Genomic DNA, 13,327 nt, shown 5'->3' with positions numbered 1-13,327 from the left:
TCCTGATCAGTGAAGCTAAATCAGGCCGGTGTGAGAGAGGTTTTTTTTAAATTTCAGATCCCACAAAAAGTATTAAACTCCCGTAGGTCAGACGGATATCAACTGAGTTTTTTAAAAAAATAGGAACCCTCATTCTTTATTACATATTCGTGTAGTACGTAAAGAAATATGAATGATTTACTTGGACCACTTTTTTCACTTTGTGATAGATGGCGCTGTAATAGTCACAAACGTATAAGTACGTGGTATCACCTAACATTCCGACAATACGGATGATATTTGTTTTGTGATGCATTACCCGTGTTAAAATGGACCGTTTACCAATTGCGAAAAAGGTCGATATCGTGTTGATGTATGACTATTGTGATCAAAATGCCCAACGGGCGTGTGCTATGTATGCTGCTCGGTATCCTGGACATCATCATCCAAGTGTCCCGACCGTTCGCCGGATAGTTACGTTATTTAAGGAAACAGTAAGTGTTCAGCCACATGTGAAACGTCAACCACGACCTGCAACAAATGATGATGCCCAAGTACGTGTTTTAGCTGCTGTCGCGGCTAATCCGCACATCAGTAGCAGACAAATTGCGCGAGAATCGGGAATCTCAAAAATGTCGGTGTTAAGAATGATACATCAACATCGGTTGCACCCGTACCCTATTTCTATGCACCAGAATTGCATGACGATGACTTTGAACGTGGTGTACAGTTCTGGCACTGGGCACAAATGAAATTACGGGACTATGACAGGTTTTTTGCACGCATTCTATTTAGCTACGAAACGTCATTCAGCAACAGCGGTAAAGTAAACCGTATTGGGCAACGGAAAATCCACGATGGCTGCGACAAGTGGAACATCGGCGACCTTGGCAAGTTTCTGTATGGTGCGCCATTACGGGAGGAAGGATAATTTGCCCCCATTTTATCGATGGCAATCTAAATGGTGCAATGTATGCTGATTTCGAACGTAATGTTCTACCGATGTTACTGCAAGATGTTTCACTGCATGACAGAATGGCGATGTAGTTCCAACATAACTCGCGTGCGGTTGAAGCGGTATTGAATAACATATTTCATGACAGGTGGATTGGTTGTCGAAGCACGTTCACCGCATCTGACGTCCCCGGATTTCTTTATGTGGGGAAAGTTGAAGAATATTTGCTATCGTGATCCACCGACAACGCCTGACAACATGCGTCAGCGGATTGTCAATGCATGTGCGAACATTGCGGAAGGCGAACTACTTGAGAGGAATGTCGTTACACGTATTGCCAAATGCTTTGAGGTTGACGGACATCATTTTGAGCATTTATTGCATTAATGTAGTATTTACAGGTAATCACGCTGTTACAGCATGGGATCTCAGAAATGATAAGTTCACAAAGGTACATGTATCACATTGTAACAACCGAAATAAAATGTTCAAACGTACCTACGTTCTGTATTTTAATTTAAAAAACCTACCTGTTACCAACAGTTCGTCTAAAATCGTGAGCCATATGTTTGTAACTATTACAGCACCATATCTCACAAAGCAAGAAAAGTGGTCGAACTAAAACATTCATATTTCTTTACGTACTAAACGAAGATGTAATAAAAAATGGGAGTTCCTATTAAAAAAAAAAAGAAAAACACAGTTGATACCCGTTTGACTTATGGCAGTGCCATCTACAGGGTACGTTCCGAAAGTAATGCAATTGAATTTCCCGCGCCGCTCCTAGTAGTCGGAATGGGAGCGGGCCACATGGAGTAGGTGGGGGGGGGGGGGGGGGGCGCTAAGCTTTGCCGCGAAACCGGTTTCAGTGCTCTCCGAGCTGTGGAAGCGGCAGGACGTCTGTTATTGTAAACCTCTGCGCGCCGACCGTGTCACGGAAAAAATTGAATCGACGATCGAGCAACGTTACGCGATTAAGTTTTGTGCTAAACTGAACAAATCTTTTGAGGAGACTAACAAAATGATCGTGAGGCTTACGGGGACTCTGCTCTGTCCTACTCACAAGTTTCGAGGTGGTTAAAGGCCTTTAAGGAAGGCCGGGAAGAGGTTCACGACGAACAACGCTCTGGGCGGCCGTCAACCAGCAAAACCGACAACAATGTGTCTCGTGTGCGACAACTGTTGAACTCTGACCGTCGATTGAGTATCAGGATAGTTGCCAATGAACTGAACTTGTCGTCTACTGTTGTTTTTCGCATTGTTACTGAAGATTTAGCGATGAGGAAAGTGTGCGCCAAGCTCGTGCTCAAGGTGTTGTCAGACGACGAAAAGACCAACCGAGCGGAAATTTCAAGTGAACTTTTGCAACGTGTTGAAATTGAACCTGATTATTTGGACAACGTCATCACTGATGATGAAACCTGGGTTTTTGAATACGACCCAGAAACAAAACGCCAAAGCTCTGAGTGGCACACTGATCAGTCCCCCAAGCCCAAAAAGGCAAGAATGAGCAAATCAAAAGTGAAAACAATGCTCATTGTCCTTTTCGACAGCAAAGGAGTGGTCCATAAGGAGTTTGTTCCTCAAGGACAGACAGTTAACGCTGCCTACTACGTGGATGTGCTGGAAAGACTCCGCAAAAGGGTCGTCAGGACGAGAAAGGACATCTCCTCTACCTGGCAACTCCATCACGACAACGCGCCTTGCCACCACGCGCTACGAGTCCGCGAGTTCCTGGCCAAACACCAGGTGCCAACGCTGCCCCCCCCCCCCCCTATAGTCCTGACCTCGCCCCAGCTGACTTCTTTTTGTTTCCTAGGATTAAGTCAGCCCTGAAAGGAACCCGTTTTTCGTCCATAGACGAGATCCAATCCGCCGTGACGAAGACCTTGCGAGAGGTCCCAGAAGACGCCTTCCAGGGCGCGTACCGGTCATGGCAGAGTCGCTGGAAAAAATGTGTAGAGGCCCAAGGACAGTACTTTGAAGAATTTTAAGTGTTTGTGCAAATCTGTTCAATAAATTACTTTAAAAAAATAATTGCATTACTTTCGGAACGCACCCTGTAGCTGGCCAACCTTAGCGCCATCTGGTTTGCCCCTTCAAGCTAGACAAGTTTCGTTCTTTGTAGTTTTTTCGTTTGACGCTTATTTCGTGAGATATTTGGCCCTGTCACGATCAATGGACCACCCTGTATGTATCACTAGAAAAGTTGTGTTTCCAAGTAGCGAAGATGAGCACGTGCTCATAGCTCTCAAGGTATGCATTTTAGAGCACATGTTTGCTGGACATTTTTTTTCTTGTTTGGGTCCACATTAGCATTTCCCAAAATGTATAAAGCAAAGAGCTTGCAGTAGAAGAGATTTGCTTCACAGTATCGAAGATGAAAAATTGCTCGTAGCTCTTAAGGTATGCATTTTCGACCCTATGTTTACAGAAACTTTTTTGCTTCTAGTATCGTTATATATATATTTGGTGTTATATAATTACAAATTAACATTTTTCGAATTTTTTCCTTTACTTGTACTGTTATACCTTGCTTCTTGTCAAATTCCATGATTCTAGATCAACAATAAGTACACTATAAGTTCCATTACTTAGTTTGCAAGTGTGAAAATAATGTAACATAAATGTAAATACGTTTTGATTGCAGTGACTTAGAAGGTTACGTTTTCTACACTGCCAAAGAATCAAAAACCTTAGTTTGTGACATTAATTTGAACTTGATGCCAAAATGGTTCCACAGAAAAAGAATCTTAACAGGCGGACAAATAAGCGAACAGAAGAATAAGAAAATACAAAAAAATTTTTTTTCATGCTATATAATTTCAAATCAAAAATTATCGGCTTTTTTCCCTTTACTTGTATTGCGAAGTCTTGCACATCGTCAAATTTCCAGATTCTAGGTCAACAGTAAGAGCACTATAGGTTTTGATGAGCAAGCTGACTTACAGGCTTTAAACTTTTATATCCCCAAGGGACCATAGACCTTAATATGCGACATAAATTTGATTCTGATACGTCCACCTGCTCCTGAGAAAAAGGGTTCTTAACAGTCGGACAGATTGGCACACAGACAAACGGACAGCAAAGCTATTCTATGAAGATTTCGTTTTTCCACATTGAGGCACGAAACCCTAAAAATGAGGTAGACTCTTTATTAGTTCAAAAATAATATCCATATCTCTTAATCATTTTATCTCACTGTGAGACAATGTGGTCATTCTCCTTATGGAAAAATGTTTGCGGTTGCCTAAGGAACCATAATTGTACCCATGCGTCCAGCTCTTCGTCCGAAGCAAATCTATGTCGCGGAATGTTTTTTTACAGGAATCCAAAAATATGGATATCGCACAGCGACAGATGGGGATTATATGGGAGATGTGTAAGGGCTTCCTACCGATATTTATGCAGAGTAATCGAAACAAGCTAGGCCATATGTGGGCCCTTACACATTCTCCATACCTTCCTGATCTCTCTCTAAGCGATTTCTGTAACTTTGCTTCCCTGAGGAAACTTTTTCCTTGAAGGCACTGACCATCTTGTCCCACAATGGAATAAATATATTAATAGTTATGGCGATTACTTTTGAAATAAAAAATAGTTTATTTACTTTTTCCATGTGTATCGTTTTCATCTGACTGCCCATTATACGAACTGGGCACTAACAACTGAGACTAATAAAAGTACCAGCTAATTTATATGCAAACTGCGACCTGCGGTCCTACTTTCTGAATGATGAAACTATGTTATAAAATCAAACTAGGCTGTCGTATTATGTTATGCTGATGATATCTGTTGCACTAATATATATGTGTGTGTATGACATTACTCGACAGTCGTGGTCTGTGGCTATTGCTCCAGCAATGTCCGTCACGTATAAAACTTATTTAGTGCTACACGGGAACGGACATTTGTTCCCGTATGTAGACTTTCAACGTGTGTGTGTGTGTGTGTGTGTGTGTGTGTGCGTGTGTGTGTGTGTGTGTGTGTGTGTGTGTGGGTGTGTGTGTGTGTGTGTGCCAATAAATATTGGCTTCCGCCTACCACTGAACTGTTTTTATACAGGGTGATATATTTAAATTAGTGCTGCTTGAGCCATTCTATGGACTGTATGGGTATTCAAATTTATAGGAATGATGTTAGACTATACGCCTCAGGAATTGCGTTTTTAGTAGTTATTGTATCATAACTTGTCGCGTTAAGCGCCGGTACTGGTACGGAACTCGGACCCCGAGGGCGAAAAGACGCTTAACGTGAACGACACACGTTACTGTGATCTGCTTCGCCAACATATGATCCCTGCTCTACGGGAGAGAGGTGCTTTGGACTGAACTGTTTCTATGCGCGATGGAGGTCCACCCATGTTGCTAATGAGATCACTTGGTTACTCCGTAATACACTTGAAGAAAACCTAATCATTGGCCGATCGTTCCAAACTGCACGGCAACCAGGATCACAATATTTGAACCGGTGTGATTTCTGGCTGTGACGTTTCCTGAAAGACACGGCTTATCAACGGGACAGTAACACACGTTGTAGGTTGAAATGAGCATAGCAGTGGAGGTAGCCAACATCGCACTTGACCTACAGCAGTAGAGCAATCTACAGTGCGGTTCCAGGCTGTCGTGAATGCAGCTGCTCGCCATAATGAGCAACGTTTGGAACCTGGAACCTTAACATGGCGCGCAGTTAACAACTGTTACCGTCTCTTCTGGAAATTAAAATGCCTTTCTTTCAATGGTTTGTTCGTCTTTTCACTTTCGCATCTCCTTACAAATGTTTCCATAGAAGCCCTACGATCACTCATTTTTCAAGGGGGACTCTCAAGAAGCGAAAGTTTAGTTATAACCAACCTGTATGTAACACTAGCATCGCTAACACAAATAAATTTGAAAATGGCCGCAGGCCGTAACTGAGCAGTAATGATACGTATGGTACAATGAAAGTCATCTAGCATAACAAAATTTGACAGCCTACGGTGTTTTTTTAAATACAATTTCATCATTCAGAAAATAGGTCGAGGCTGTGGACTCACACACGAAGAAAAAAAAGTTCGTATTACCATATGATTACACTACTGGCGATAAATCACTAGAAAGAGTAATTACCTCAAAATACGTGGGAGTAATTGTCTGGCGCGACAAAAGAGGAATGAGCACATAGTGTTAATCGTAGAAAACGTCGATGCTAGGCTGAAGGCTGAGATTCGTTGGAAGAATCTTAAGGACATGTAATTTACCCACTAAATAAGTGGCTTACGAAACATTTGCTCGACCGATTCTTTAGTACTGTTCATTAATATGGGACTCTTACCACGTAAGAGTAACAGGAGAGATAGAGAAGATTATGAGATCCAACGAAGACTGGTACAGCATTACTCAATGTGGCCCAGTAGCAATCGTTTCAAGGGAAGTGTTGTATATAACATAGAGGGTTACTGTTGAAGTGCCATGAGTGCACGTTCGAAGAAGAGTCGCGCAACATACTTCTTCCTCCCACATATCTCGCGGAATTGTATCCATTAGAAAATGAGATAAATTATAGCTCATACGAAGTTTTTAGACAGTCGTTCTTCCAACACATAATTCGCGAAGGAACAGAGAAGCGAGGAAAATAGACGTACCAGGGATGCTCTCTGCCACACACCGCAGCCTGATTTGCGGAGTGTAAAAGTAGAACGCTTAAAAAAAAAGTTGTCCTTTTAGATGGATTTGGAGACAGTTGTGGCTCAAATGCATCTACTTTATATTTTGCACCAATCTGGACTATTAACTGAGTTTTTGGCGAATGGACGTAATCCAGAAAGTTATATGCATTGTACTCAAGCGCAAAAGACACGACACTTAGATGCACATGCAAATGGTTGCAGTATCCATACTAATCGTCTGGTGAAGTCACTTAAACTGGAAGCAAAGTTAGAACGAGATTAACTATGTGGAGCACTACGACGAACGTTCCAAAAAGAATTCGATATAACGCACGGATGGTGTTGATTTAGTAAATATGATATTTCGGAAGTTAAATCACTGAAAATATTTTAAAGGGAAAAGTTCTCTGATGACGTGATAACAGAAGAAACAGGGGTCCATAGGTAAGAGATAGGAGATGCAGTGTTAGAATTACAATTTAAAAAAACTCTGGAAGACTTGAGATCAAATAAGTCAGAAGCGAGAGATAACATTCCATCGGAATTTCTAAAGTCATTGGGGGAATGGCAACAAAACGATTGATGTTGGTGCGTGGAATGTAAGAGATGACCATATAGCATCAGACTTTCGTAAACATCATCCACACAAGTCTAAAGATTCCAAGAGTCGACAAGTGCGAGAATTATGGCACAATCACATTAATAGCTCATATGTCTAACTTGCTGACAACGATAAAATACAGAAGAATGGAAAAGAAAACTGAAGATCCGTTAGATGACGATCAGTTTGACTTTAGGAAAGTTGGTAGCACCAGAGAGGCATATCGGACATTGCGGTTGATAATGGAAGTAAGACTGCAGAAAATAAGGACACGCTCAGAGGATTTGTCGACCTGGAGAATGTGTTCCACAATGTGAAGTGGGCAAGATGTTCGAAATTTTGAGAAAGATAAGGGCAACTATAGCGAAAGACGGGTAATACACAGTATGTACAAGAACCAATAGGGAACAATAAAAGTGACTGACCAAGAACGAAGTTTATGGATTAATAAGGGTGTAAGACAGGATGCAGCCTTTTGCCCCTACTGTTCAATCAATACATCGAAGAAGCAATGAAACAAATGAAAGAAAGCTTTCAGGGAGGGATTAAAATTCAAGGTGAAAGGATATCAATCGTAAGGTTCGCTGATGAGATTGCTATATTCATTGAAAGTGTGGGAGAACTTACAACATGTGTTGAATGGAATGAACAGGCTAATAAATATAGAATATGAATTGAGATAAAATAGGAAGAATGACAAAGTAATAATATGCACCAGTAATGATAATAACGAGCAACATCAGAAGTACTGATCACGAAGTAGACTAAGTTAACGAATTCTGCTGTCTTGGAAACAAAATAACCCGTAGTGAACGAATCAGGGAGAATGTAAAAGGCAGACGAGCACAGGCAACGAATGCATTCCCGTCAAAGAGACACCTGCTGGTATCAAACACAAGCCTTAACTTGAGGGAGAAATTTCTGAGAATTTACATTTGGACCACAGCATTTTATGATAGTGGGAAAACCGGAAGAGAAGAGAATCGAAGCGTTTAAAATATAGTGCTAGAGAAGAATGTTGAAAATTAGGTGGACTGGTTAGGTATGGAATGAGAGATTCTCCGTTGAGTCGGCGAGGAAGGGAATGTATGGAAAACACTGACGAAAAGAAGGGACAGGATGATAGGACATCTGTTAATACATCAGGGAATAACTTTCTTGGCACGAGGGGGAGCTGTAGAGGGTAAAAACTAAAGACTGAAGAGCAAGACAGCGAATCGAATACATCCAGCAAATCTAGCAAATAACTGAGGACTTAGATAACTGTACTGTGAGATGAAAAGGTTGGCACAGGAGAGGAAATCGTGGCATGCCGCGTGAAACCAGCCAGAAAAGAAGGCGTTACCGTGTTTAGACGTGTCCGTGACCAACTACACTCTGAATTGATTTGCCAGATTTCGTGGTGTATCAACAAGGACTGTACTACGTGTCTTCAAGGAATGGTGTACCACTCGCAGTGGTGTAACATGACGGAAAAACAGTGGTCGTAAAAAGATCCTAACCACCAGGGCCCAGTGACAAACGTCACGCTTTGCCAATGACAATCGGTTTCAAATTCAACAGGATTTTCTGCTGTCAGTGAACGTAGGTCTCAACCTCTTCCCGAGCGAACTTTGTGAAGAGAACTGCATGAAATGGACACTTGGAGTCACTTACGTAGCAAAATACCATTGGACACAGTGGTACATAAAACTGCACGCCTTCCATGTGACAAACAACACAGAAACTGGACAGTGATTGACTGGAGACGTGTAGTGTGTCCAACGAGTCTTCCTTTCGCCTCTGTTCAAATGACACAAAGCGTCGTGTCCACCGACGGCTCGGAGGCTCGTATAGCCCGCAGTTCGTGGAGGAGCAGAGGTGGTGCTGTGATGCTTTGGGGGTGTTTTTCATAGTACATATGGGAACAATCACTCCAGGTTACCATGAATAAGTTCCAGGACGTTTATTTGAACATTTTCGGTGATCAAACATTGACGTTTCTTCTACAGCTTTATGCTGAGGACATGAAAATGCAGGGGAAATGATTGAATGTGAAATACGAGGGTTGGAACTTTAATAGTGGTAACTATTTAGTTACAGCTCCTACAAAATAGATACGTGTTTCAAAGCTTTACTGACTTTCAAAGTAGTCACCAGCCTTGTGTATAACCCGTTGCCAGCGATGTGGAAGTCGTAGGATACTCTTGGCAGTGCCAGTTGTGTTGACAGTTCGATCGGCGCGGTCTATTACCCGACGAATTTGTAGCAGTTATGAAGTGAATACCGTGAAGTGTTTCCTTCAGTTTAGAAATCGAGTTGGGCTCACGAGAGCTTAAGTCAGCGGAGTGCAGTAGGTGGTATAGCATTTAGCATCCCCATCAGTCAAACAAATCAGTAACAGCTTGCGCTGTAGGTGCTTAAGCATTGTCCTGCAAAATGGTGGCCAGATTCTGCAGAAAGTGTCATCACTTCTGTCTCTACGCTGGTCGTAGGTTGTATTCCAAAAATGAACAGCATAGAGACAGAAATGATGACACTTTCTGCAGGACCTGACCATCATTTTGCGCGACAATGCTCAAGGACGTACTGTGCAAGCTGTTAATTTTTGGAATACAAAAACGCAGCATAACTGAACTATGCTTTTTTTTTTTTAGATAAGTGCGAGACTGCGTCTACTTATCCAGTACGTAATAGTCTCTTTTAGGATCTATGCTTTCATCACGGATATCAAAACAGTCAGGACCGTGGTGCGAAAAGAAATTGGGCAATGGAACATCTGGAATGGGTTCTAGATCTATGGTGTCGGGTCTACTTCACCGACGGGTGATCATAGGAGAGCGTCAAGGCGGCCATGCACCAAGGCGCGTCCCAGACACACAGTTTCAGAGGTTCAGCGTGCATGTGGGACAGTCACATTTCGGACAGATACCATATTCAGATGTCGGACACGTGTCAGTGCTATCGAGGGTAATTTAAGGGCCGTACAGTATCGGGACTTGATCCTTAAACCTATTGTCCGGCCCTACAATCAACATTTCGGAGATGGTAGTATTTTAATACGATAACGATCTAGTGTATCGCTGCACATCTGGTGAACACTTTCTCCAGGGCGAAGGAATCAACGGAATGGAACGGCGTACGATATCTGCTAACATCAAGCTCACTGAGCGAGCTTGGCACGAGCAACAGGAACTCTAATCACTCAGTCGATAACCTCAATATATGACTACCCTATAAAAATGGGAGTATTTTGAGAAAACAGAGCCAAGGAGAATCCGAGAATTTTACAGTGTCCATGGTGGATATTGTGACGTTGCTCATCATATGACTTTGTTTTAAAAGATGTCCGACGACGAGTAATTTGCAATAGATCGCTGTTATTTTGTATGTGCCTTTTTATTTAACCGTAATTTTTCAGTTTAATAAGACTTATTATTTCATTCCCTGTTCCCCTCGAATGTAAGCTTGCGCTCATTTGCAATTGTAAAAACATTATGATTCGCTGGCAACATAGTTGTTCAGGGGAAGCAAAGAATTTGGTATATATGTTTATCGGAATGAACAGTGTCTTGAAAATATGTTATAAGACGATTAGCATTAAAGTTAAAACGAGGGTAGTGTAATGCAACATAATTAAATCTGTCGATGCTGAAGGAATTAGAAAACGAAACACCATCAGCGACAGATGACTTCCACTAGTAGGCAGGAAATTAACTGACACTGGCAGAAGTAAAGAGAGTGTAAAATGTAGACTGCCAATAAAGGGAAAATCTTTGCGCACTATGGGTCCACAGCCTGTATAACGTTTTGGAATGATGTCATTTTCGCTTTTAGATGAAACTGTTCTTATAGCGCTACTGCAATCTCGGCTTTGTGCCATTGCCAGCTATAACATTTGATGTCATGCTACAAAAGTAAGTTAAAAACAACAGTGTCTCTTTAGGGCTGTGTCACTCACTATGCCTGTTATTAATGACATGCTTAATATGGTACATGGATTTGTGTTGCGTCCAGCTTGCAGTAGCCTACGGAACCAAGATACTCGACGCGGTACAGTAGTGCACCTTGGGTTGCCTGCTCGGCAGGCGCTAACTGCGAGAAGACGTACGGCTGCAGCTGTCGTTTCCCGGAGTGGCTTGCTGAGGGCGACATTTTTTCCGCCCCACTTCCCATCGCTTGTGACGTGGGCGGAAATAGAAGGTTGCTCGGTATCATTTCACCAGTCGGGTATTTATGTGGGCTGCACGGTCCGACAAGGAGAGTCGACTGTAGACTGAATCGACGGGTCTACTTACAGAGCTGATGCCCAACGTTCTAGTCATTACGAGCGCCAGCGGACAACTGCTTGCAGACAGCTTTCAGAGCCCGCCGCTCTACATCTACATAGATGCTTCGCAAGATACCGTATGGTGCGTTGGGGAGAGTAACCTGTGCCACTACTATTCATTTCCTTTCCTGTTCCATTCGTAAATAGAGCGAGGAAAAAACGGCTGTCTTTGTGCCTCCATACGAACTCTAGTCTCTCTTACATGATCTTCATGGTACTTACGCGAAATGTACGTCGGCGGCAGTAGAATAGTTTTGCAGTTAGCCTCAAATGGCAGTCATATAAATTTTCTCAATAGTGCTGCTGCTCGATGTCGTCTGCCCTCTAGTGATTTCAGTTTGAGCATCTCCGTAATACTTGCGTGTTGTTCGAACCTACCGGTAACAAATCTAGCAGCTCGCCTCTGAATTGCTTCGGTGTTTTCCTTTAATCGGACCTCGTGCGGATATCAAACACTCGAATAATACTCAACAATAAATCGCGCTAGTGTCCCGAATGTGGTGTCATTTACAGATGAACCACACTTTCCTAAAAGTATCCCAATACACAAAAGTCGATCATTCACCTTCCCTACTGTATCTCTATACGCTCATTCAATTTCATATTGTTTTGCAACGTTACGTCTAGATATTTAAGCAACGTGACTGTGTCAAGCAGCACACCAATAATACTGTATTCCAACATTGTGGTTTGTTTTTCCTTCTCATCTGCATGAACTTACATCTTTCTACATTTAGTGCTAGCTGCCATTCATCACACCGGTTCATCGCTTCGTGACTGCACTTCGATAAATTTCTTGCAAGTGTCTCCCAACCGCCTTAGGACTTTGAATCAGACCAGTACTTGTACCATGTCGAATGTCTTCCAAACGAGAGTTTGTGAACCTTGACTGTGAACGGTCACTCAATAGTCGTAGCTACCTTAACAGAACTGAAAGAATCACTTTAACGCGTGTTAAGTGTTTTAGGCACTCTGAAGCCTAATATACATCGTTACAAAAATGCTCCCTACAACAGAGCACAATACTGTATAGGTAAATAACGCAACTCTATTTATCATGTTAGCCATCTCATTAGTAGCAGTCATTGACTTTGTTACTAGGAAGAGCGACCCAGCAAGAACGTTGTTACCTTTAATCTATTTCTACACTGTATAATCACATCAAATCTGATGCTTGACAATGGGACATAAGCCGAAACAACAATACTGCAACAGAAACACTTACACCTAAAAGCGAAAATGACATCATTTAAGCCAAAAGAGCGTTCCCCGAAAAAGAGACCTGTATTAACATTGAATATACACTGTGGTGATAAAAGTCATGGGACAGTGATATGCACATATACAGATGGCGGTAACGTCTGGTGCACAAGGTATAAAAGGGCAGTGCATTGTCTGAGCTGTTATTTGTACTTAGGTGATTGAACTGGAAAGGTGTCCGACGTGATTATGGTGGCACGACAGCAATTAATAGACTTTGAACGCGGAAAGATAGATGGCCCCAGACTTGAGGTACATTCCATTTCGTAAACCGTTAGGGAATTCAGTATTCCGAGACGCACAGTGGCAATATTGTGCGAAGAGTACCAAATTTCAGGGATTATCTCTCACGACGGACAAACCACTGGCCGACATCCTTCACTTAACGATCGAGAGTACCGGCGTTTAGATAGAATTGTCAGTTGTAACAGACAAGCAACACAGCGTAAAATAATCGCAGAAATCAATGCGGGACGTACGACGAACGTATTCGTTAGGACAGTGCTGCGAAATCTGGCGTTAATGGGCTGTGGCAACAGACGACTGACGCGAGCGCCTTTGCTGACGTCACGACAT

The 13,327-nt window shown here is 42.4% G+C and overlaps 2 protein-coding genes across 2 annotated transcripts in view; both read right to left on the bottom strand.

Annotated features, from left to right (window-relative positions):
- The window catches only part of LOC126335871 (uncharacterized), a 1,498,073-nt gene that overhangs the window by 65,530 nt on the left and 1,419,216 nt on the right, over positions 1-13,327 (bottom strand). The window lies entirely within an intron of this gene.
- LOC126331570 (uncharacterized) overlaps positions 1-13,327 on the bottom strand; it is a 308,007-nt gene that overhangs the window by 6,845 nt on the left and 287,835 nt on the right. The window lies entirely within an intron of this gene.

Source organism: Schistocerca gregaria, chromosome 2, assembly GCF_023897955.1.
Source record: "Schistocerca gregaria isolate iqSchGreg1 chromosome 2, iqSchGreg1.2, whole genome shotgun sequence".
Taxonomy (NCBI): domain Eukaryota; kingdom Metazoa; phylum Arthropoda; class Insecta; order Orthoptera; family Acrididae; genus Schistocerca; species Schistocerca gregaria.
The sequence above is the reverse complement of the archived record's forward strand: the minus strand, read 5'-3'. Positions and strand labels throughout refer to the sequence as shown.